Source organism: Hylaeus volcanicus, chromosome 2 (assembly GCF_026283585.1).
Source record: "Hylaeus volcanicus isolate JK05 chromosome 2, UHH_iyHylVolc1.0_haploid, whole genome shotgun sequence".
In the NCBI taxonomy this organism is placed as follows: domain Eukaryota; kingdom Metazoa; phylum Arthropoda; class Insecta; order Hymenoptera; family Colletidae; genus Hylaeus; species Hylaeus volcanicus.
The window spans coordinates 1,773,959-1,782,326 of NC_071977.1; the positions used below are offsets into that span (position 1 = coordinate 1,773,959).

The following is an 8,368-nucleotide window of genomic DNA, read 5'->3' on the forward strand; positions in this document are numbered from 1 at the left end:
CCTTTATTTTCCCTTCATTTCTTGGTACATTTCCCTTTAATTTCCTTACATTTCTTTGACATTTCTTTTCATTTCCTAGTACATTTCCCTTTCATATCCCTTCACTTCCTGGTACATTTCCCTTTAATTTCCCTTCACTTCCAAATACATTTCCCTTTAATTTCCCTTCATTTCCAAATACATTTCCCTTTAATTTCCCTTCACTTCCTGGTACATTTCCCTTTAATTTCCCTTCATTTCCAAATACATTTCCCTTTAATTTCCCTTCATTTCCAAATACATTTCCCTTTAATTTCCCTTCACTTCCAAATACATTTCCCTTTAATTTCCCTTCATTTCCAAATACATTTCCGTTTAATTTCCCTTCAATTCCTGGTACATTTCCTTTTAATTTCCCTTCATTTCCAAATACATTTCCCTTTAATTTCCCTTCATTTCCAAATACATTTCCCTTTAATTTCCCTTCACTTCCAAATACATTTCCCTTTAATTTCCCTTCATTTCCAAATACATTTCCCTTTAATTTCCCTTCATTTCCAAATACATTTCCGTTTAATTTCAACGAAATTTCCGAAAATTCAACAAAGTTGCCGCGCTCAAGATTGTAACAAAGTGACAACTCAGAAGTTCGAAGAGAAGGCGATTTTTCCGATTTTGTCACATTTTTATGAATATCTGTAGAAATTTTGAGCCATGCAACTTTATTGCAAGGTTTCAGTGGAGCGAAGTTTTTAGGAGGTTGTCAGGTGTTTTTAAGAGGTGATAGAAAGTATCAGGAAGTGTTAGAAGGTGTTAGGAGGCGTCAGGAGATGTTAGGAGATGTTTGAGGGATATTAGGAGATGTTGGAATGTGTTAGAGAGATGCTAGAGGGTTGTTAGGAATGTTAGAGGGATGTTGAGGAATGTTAGGGATGTTTGAGGGATGTTAGGAAATGTTAGACGGATGTTAGGAGATGTTTGGGGGATGTTAAGCGGTGTTAGAGGATGTTAGAGGGATGTTTGAGGAATGTTAGGGATGTTTGAGGGATGTTAGGAAATGTTAGACGGATGTTAGGAGATGTTTGGGGGATGTTAAGCGGTGTTAGAGGATGTTAGAGGAGATGTGAGAGGGTGTTAGGAGATTCTAGATGGTGCTAGGAGGTATCAGGAGATGTTAGATGGTGTTAGGTGATGTTAAGATATATTAAGAGACGTTAGGGGGATGTTGAGAGATGTTAGAGGGTGTTAGGAGGTATTAGGAGGTGTCAAGAAGTATTAGGAGTTGTTAGGAGATGTATAAAAAATAATATATAAGAACTTACGTTCATTATGTCAGTAAAAGGTGGTCGAGAAAATTGCACGAAAACGAGTCTGCAAGATCGAAAAGTTTATTCAGTTTCTAATACAGTTTCTAAATGATACAATACAGTGGAGTAAACGAAAAGCTGTTAACAGCTTTAGCGCTGATGAAGATAATTATTCCTGTCCGGACTTGATGAATCTAATCAAACTTTGGCGTCGAGATAGCTTCTCATTTAAATTCTTCGAGAACAATGCTGGAACACCGAACGAACCGATTAGATCAATGGGGTAAACATCTCAATCTTCTCACCGAAACTCGAACGCGAGTACAATCTGGGATTTCTATGATAAACAAAAAAATTAATTTCGACAGTGTTGTCGAATTTGACGCACGAGTTTCTCAGGCGTCCTTTGCTTTTGGATGTTTTCACGCACCGTAGAATATCGTTGGAACATCATGAGCGAGAATTCCGTGGAAATCCGGTAACCTGCTCGTCTCTTTCCCCATTCGCGTCGGTGGCATTTATACGCTTTTTCGGAGCGGCGATTTTCCAGCAGCCAGAATTCGAACAACGGCTTTCATTACTTTCTAACGAATATTCGTCGTATACCGCCCGCGTATAATACGCGGCTTTGTTTTTTAGTTTCGACGAGTCTTTCCGTTTCAAACTACATTCCCTGGACGGATGTAATTTAACCGTGGGAGGCCAGGAAAACACCGCGGAAATTCCCAGTAATTTTCTTCCGTAAGTCCGCGGCGTCTGTTGCTCCCTTCCTTCGTAGCGACTCCTGGAAAATAAATAGCGGTACATATTTTACTTTTAGATTTCAACGAGAAACATCTCCTTTCCGTAAAGCTTGCGATACTCGCATTTGAGGGGGTAGTTTCATTTTCGAGTCAGAGGATTTTTTCAAATATCTTCAGAACAGTCAAACAAACTTTTTGGAATAATTTTCCTTCGCGTCCGTATTTACTCATACTTGGCGCGTACAAAATATTTTTTCTTCGAACAGAATATTACGCTATAGTCAATACTCTACGAGTTATATTTTGCTCTTTTGTGCCCCTTAAAAAAATATGTTAGTGTGGCTATAGCGCGAGATGACATTGTTGAAGCCTGAATGACAATTTTCTCGACCTTCTTCGTCTTCGATCGCGAAAGGTAGCCCGGCAGATGGTTGTCGGCCAAACATGGGAGACCCCTTGGGCTGTTCGAAATAAATAGCTAATTTTCCGGACCGGAAAGTTTCCCGCCAAGTTCTCTGTCGTCGAGGTTCTCCGTGGAACTGCAACTTTCCGGCGCGTAGCTCCCCCGGATTGGTTTCCTTACTCGAAGTGATTTTTCGGTAGCATTCAACGGAGAGACCGATGAAAATGGCGAATGTATATTTCAGAAAGCCCGACTGCGGATGTTTCCGAGACTCGACCATATCCTCGGATAAAAGTTTTCGAGACGAGACCCGGTGAACTTTCCACGGACCGCCTCTATCTAGCAAAGGTGCATGCCGATATGCATTCCGAATCGATAACGTTCAATTCTTCGACGTCTTACGTCGCTGACCGTCCAACACCGTCGCGTTGCTATCCAACCCAGCATTCTCTCGGAGAAACGCTGTCTCGATCGAAATGGAAGGGTAGGTTTAATATTCGGTTGGAGCAACTAGATATCTCTTTAACCCTTTGCGATTCGAGATGCTTTCTTAGCATTCTATTGCCACGAATGCTAAGCCGACAATCGTTTCTGACTAACATCGTTGGTCGATTTACCGTGTCGAACCTAGAAAGGATTGCTACCTTGATTGCTAAATTACTCGTGTAAATGTATGCGAGACTAATACTTTGTTTGTATGTTAATATGTTCATTAATTATTTAGGGGGACGCGAGACGCGCACAGAGGGACGCGAGACTTAATATTAAATGTAAATTTCCGCGCGAATGAAGGTTAGAAACAGCTCGGTACGGAAGAGGACAATTGAAACTGCGGGCTTTAATTCAATCGCTGGTACACGCACGGTGGACGTCGCAATTCCCGCGAATAAAAAGAGCGTTCTCTGTTTGAAATTCCGCGAGAGCGGAATACTCGGCAAATTTCTCGGCCATAAGATGAAATGCGTGCCAGAGAAATGTGCTTTATTTTAGGCACTGTTGCGCGAACGCCCAGGTGCCTGATTACTTCTATTAATCCAGCCGCCAGTCGGACGAAACAGGAAAATAAATAACCGATTTTCTAGAGATAGGCTGGATAAACGTGTTCGAAATGTTTAGCGCAGCTCTTATATACAATTATTACACCGCGGATCGATTTATGCATTTAAAGGCAATTTAAAGGGAAATTTTGCACTTCCAGCAAAATGCTAGAAGCTAGAATTGTAGCTTCTAGCACTTTGAATGTGCTAGAAGCTACAAAATTCAGACAATATGCAAGAATATAAAAAATATTGAAAGTGAAAAGTTCACGTTACGATATTTGCAGAATAAAAGAAATTCCTATCTGGGTTCAATTTTTGTAGGCACGTTCGCCAAGATTTGATTGTACACAAAGGATCCGCAGTCTAACAATTATATACAATTGTTTCGTGCATTATTTCATTCAGTAGGAGGTGAAATATTTTTCCATTTAATTGAAGAAAGTGTCTTCAAGACCAACCGTTCGATCGATGGAGCGCGACGCGTGGTATGCTGATGTCTGACTTAAATCGGCCGTTACTACTGCCGCGCGAGCTCCCTTCCACCGGCGGCGGTGAAATGTCGGTACGTTTAGCGTTGAAGGATACGCGACACGCGCGAAACGAATCTTTCGCGTACCTGTTTACCTTTTTAAAGGATTTCAAAACTTCAGGAACATCCAGGATGTACATGAGAGATCCGTTCAGAACTTCCAAGACTTTATCCGCTTTCAAAAATTGCCAAGAGTTGCAGCGACGCGGTTCCATGGAAAAACGTTTTCGAGGCTCCTCGAGTTCTCGTCCTTGCACTTTAAAGTTCGAATAACGTACCGCTGGCGGTACGCGACGTTGACCGGTGATAAACTAATTTCCAACGTTCCTCGGTGTTCTCCCCTCGCTTCCCATCCACGTCGCCCATCTTCGAAAGATACGAAGTAATGGCCTCTTTACGAGCCCGCTTTTTACATCCCCGGGCAAGCATTTAAATTGTAAAACAGCCCGATCTCGTACCTCGCCGAGTCGAATTGATTTCGAGACACCCGGTTTGATTTAAATGTAAAACAACTTCCCCCGCCGATGGCTGACGGCGAGGATACGCGTTTCTCGAGCGGGATTAACTGTTTCTGTCCGAAGACCTCTTAATCTCGCGTACCGCGAGGAAAATGTTTTCCCGCGATGTTTCCGTCTGGCGTTCTTCGAGATACGAGCCATTTAAAGCGGCGAGTTTATTTTCCATTGAATTACCCGCCGGAATAATATTTTTCGTTGCGTAGATTTATTCATCCCCGCGCGCGTTACTTGTCCCTTGAATATTCCGCGGATCGCTTCCAATATGCAAATCCAATTCGAAACCAAAATATAGTCCGCCCCGGAGCACTCGTTTCGGTCTCTTTATTAAACGTTTCGAAGCCGCGCTCTCGTCGATGGTTGTGTTTATCATATCGAGGGGACTGACAGAGAAATAGATTCCTCTTGGGTAATCATTTCTACGAACGTTTCGATGACACGTGCTTCTTAAAGATTTCTAAACACGAGCGGTGGAGATAAACCGACACCACGTCTCCGTCTTGTTTTTAGTTTTTCAAGTACGGCTGGACGAATAGGATCGAGGTGCGTGCTGCGCGACAGTGCGAGCGAATATTTAGACTATTGGTACGACTGACGAGCGAATGTTTACGTGATTAGGTCGAGTTTTTCTCAGGGCGAATGCGTTTGTGCACGCGAGAACGAGGGAAAGAATGTCTGTGATGTTAGTTCGTTAAACGAGCCCTGTCAGAGAGTTATCCAGTCTCGAATAAAAAGTTTAATTATACATGTATAAGACGTGTCTTTATTCTACACCCGATTACCACTATACTCTTAGAACACATCCTTTTCTAACGAACAAATACAAACAAGCATCGCGCATGCACTGTCAGCCCTACAAAAGTATTCGTATCATCCATGTCTACCGAAGAAATTTACCTAAATTAAATACCGATAAATATGTACACGAAAAATTCTAACGAAAAATTCTAACGAAAAATTTATTCGGAAGCATTAAACCTATAATGTAATTTAGGCGGATTTCTTCAATCGATATCGAAGATACTTACGAGACTGACGGTATACGTACATAGTTTCCCCCGTTGGTTGGAAGTCCTTCTCGTTTTCTTCATTATCTTTCTAACTGGCAACCACTCGAAATTTACGAGCACTCGTAGGTATCGTCGAACCGTGCGCTAATAAATAGAGAGCCCTTGCCCACGTTGCGCTAGATTTTCATCGAAACTTTCACGAACGCAGCTTTCGTCGCTTTAATTTCATGTTTTATTCATCCGCGTCCCATGCTTCCGTCGCAATTATCGCCGTTAAGTCCCCGGGACGATTTCGTGGGTTTTAATTAGTTCTTACACGGAGTGTCCCGCGATCGTTTGACCAAACTTCGCCATCGTCCGCCGATATTGATCGACGAGGAAAGGAGAAGCTAAGAGTACCAGCCAGAGGGCAGCGATATAAGACGGCCAAGGTTTGGCCGTAGAGGACCAAAGAGAAGATTTAAAAGGTTTCGAATAGGAAAGAAGAATCGCGCAACCGCGCATTCGATCCTCGTTTAGTATAAAATCAGGATTGTTTATGTTTGTCTTTGTTATATTTTTGATCCTTGTCCATGTTTGGAGGGTCTTTCGCGTTAACTGTCGGAATAAAACTCGTGAACATTTTTACAGAGTCAAAATTTTGGACTATCGAAAATCAGACGATACCGATACTTGTCCTAGTATTTCATTTTACAACGTCGAAAAAATTCACGAATGTAATAGAGTCGCGATAGACTACCTCGACCATCGTATGTTTCGTGTGATACCGCACTGTGTTGCAGATCGTTATGTCTTTAACGGTAGCCGATAGACCGTGGCTGCCTAAAACCTAGTATTGTAGCGACCATCGAACAAGATCGTTAAATTATCTATATTTCTGAACCGATCACTTTCTTTCACCTAGAGTCCTACACGAATCTTATCCAGATTTCTTTTCATTACTGCCTCGTCTTCGACATTCATTTTTTTAGTTTCTTAATGAAAAGTCGTGTCACCCATTTCTGGGCGACGTTGCGGCCAAACGTGTACAATTCCTCTGTAGAGCGACCCAGACCTAGATTAACTCTAGCGAAACTTTCCAAAAAAATATAAAAAAAGAAAAGAGGATCCGAGAGACAGTGTACTCGCGCTGTTTAAAAAGTATGAAACGCGATCGAGGTTCCTCGGTGTACGCGTTTCCGGCAGGCCTCGGAAAAAGGGAAGTTGGCGAGTATCAGTGTCGCAAAGCCGGGCTTCGAAAGGTCCTAACAACCGGTGCGCCGCGGGAAAACGTGCTTTCGGCAAAGCTACGCGCGGTCTTTGTGTCTGCAAAGTGCCCCTCCAGTCGCGCGTCCGAAGACTGGGGGATCTCGTTAAAACTTGATACCCCGCTCGTTGCCCTGTCTCCCACCGGCATTATGCCTTTTTGCCTCTGCTGATGTCACGACTGTCGGTCGCGCCTGCTGATAAAAGGAAACTCTCGCGGCCAACGACGACGAGAGGATAGATAAACGCGCGTTTCAGCTCTGAAGAGCACCTCTTCGTGTGTGCGTGGGCGCGCGCGCGCGTCCGTGGGCATTCGTTAAGTACCAGGCTTATTCTGCAAGTTTCTTTCCGCCATCCTCTGCCTCTTTCTTATATTCCCTTTCACGGGCTCCGTTCTCGAGAGCGAGACGTTCGCGAGCTTCTCTGAGAGTCTCCGTCTGCGATCGATGTCTCTCCGCAAGCTCTGCTCCTCGCTCTGTTCTCCGCGACGGTTTCGGTGGGAAGCTTCGATTGGCCGTGCAATACCAGATACGTGCGCGATAATAAGCCGTATTCGCCGCGCGCGTATTTCAAATAAATCGAAGGAGCAAACAAACATTCGTATCGGGAGCTATAACTTTATTTTGTTTCGCGAGCCGGTAACGCAATTAAAACGTCGTACGCTGGAACTCGTAAGATTCCTGGGAACAAAAGTCTCGATTTGTTGTAAATTCTACGCTCGCGCGAACCGCGAACGCGCGCTGGCACCGAAATAATGGAATGCGAAAGCATTCGACGTGTTCGTTCGCGCGAGAGCCAGCCGAGTAGCATTAACGGCGTATATTTTATAACGAGAGCACCTCCAAAATAGGAAGAAAAAAGGTCCGTTACAATTTCGCGTGGAATAAGCGAAGAAAAAAGAAAGGTTGGAATGAAAAGGGCATTACGCGAACCGCGACCGTTCTTCGTTTTAACGAACGACAGACGGGACTTTTTTTTTTAATGCACTTCCGTTGACGAAATCGCGGCGTTGTCGGCCCGTCAAACCGTATCCGTTCCCGCGTTCGTTGCGCGACAGTTATTCGGAATGAAAATTCTATTGGCAAACACGCAGTCTCGTGAATTTTCGTTTCCTTTTTTTTTTTTTTTCTTCTTTCGCCGCGTTTGTCCCGCGGTGTACCGCGGTCGTTCGATTATGAATGAACTTGTCATGCGGAAAGCGCGGATGCAATGTTTGCCGATGCGTATATTGATTTTCCGACCACGCGCGCTAAGAGTGCACGATAAGTCGAAAAAATCAGCGGCTCCGTCGACCTCGTTCCACGCTGTACATTCACGAACCGATACGTTAACGAACGTTATTTATAGAGATAGGGTGTTCCAGAATTAGTCTGACACGATTCCGAACAACAATTTCCTTTGCAAAAATGTCGGTGGGGGCTTCGATTTCGAATTATTAACGAAAAACCACCGACCAATCGCAGCGCCCGAGTAGCGCGCGAGAGGCTGGCTCGATGATTTTCCGTTAATAATTCAAGAATGAAGGGTTAAAATTTCGTTTCGGGGCTATCGAAAGTTAGACGATACCGATACTTGTCCTAGTATATCGTTTTACAAC

At 43.6% G+C, this 8,368-nt stretch overlaps 1 protein-coding gene and 1 long non-coding RNA gene across 8 annotated transcripts in view; one reads left to right on the forward strand and one right to left on the reverse strand.

The window, feature by feature from the left end:
* Nucleotides 1-8,368, forward strand: part of LOC128885040 (tyrosine-protein kinase Btk29A) — a 148,913-nt gene that overhangs the window by 41,565 nt on the left and 98,980 nt on the right. The gene's annotated exons all lie outside the window — the stretch shown is intronic.
* The window catches only part of LOC128885057 (uncharacterized), a 106,282-nt gene continuing 99,263 nt past the window's right edge, over nucleotides 1,350-8,368 (reverse strand). For all 4 annotated transcript variants that reach the window (XR_008459538.1, XR_008459539.1, XR_008459536.1 and 1 more), the window contains one exon: nucleotides 1,350-2,070. This is a non-coding gene — a long non-coding RNA (uncharacterized LOC128885057). The remainder of the gene's footprint in view (nucleotides 2,071-8,368) is intronic.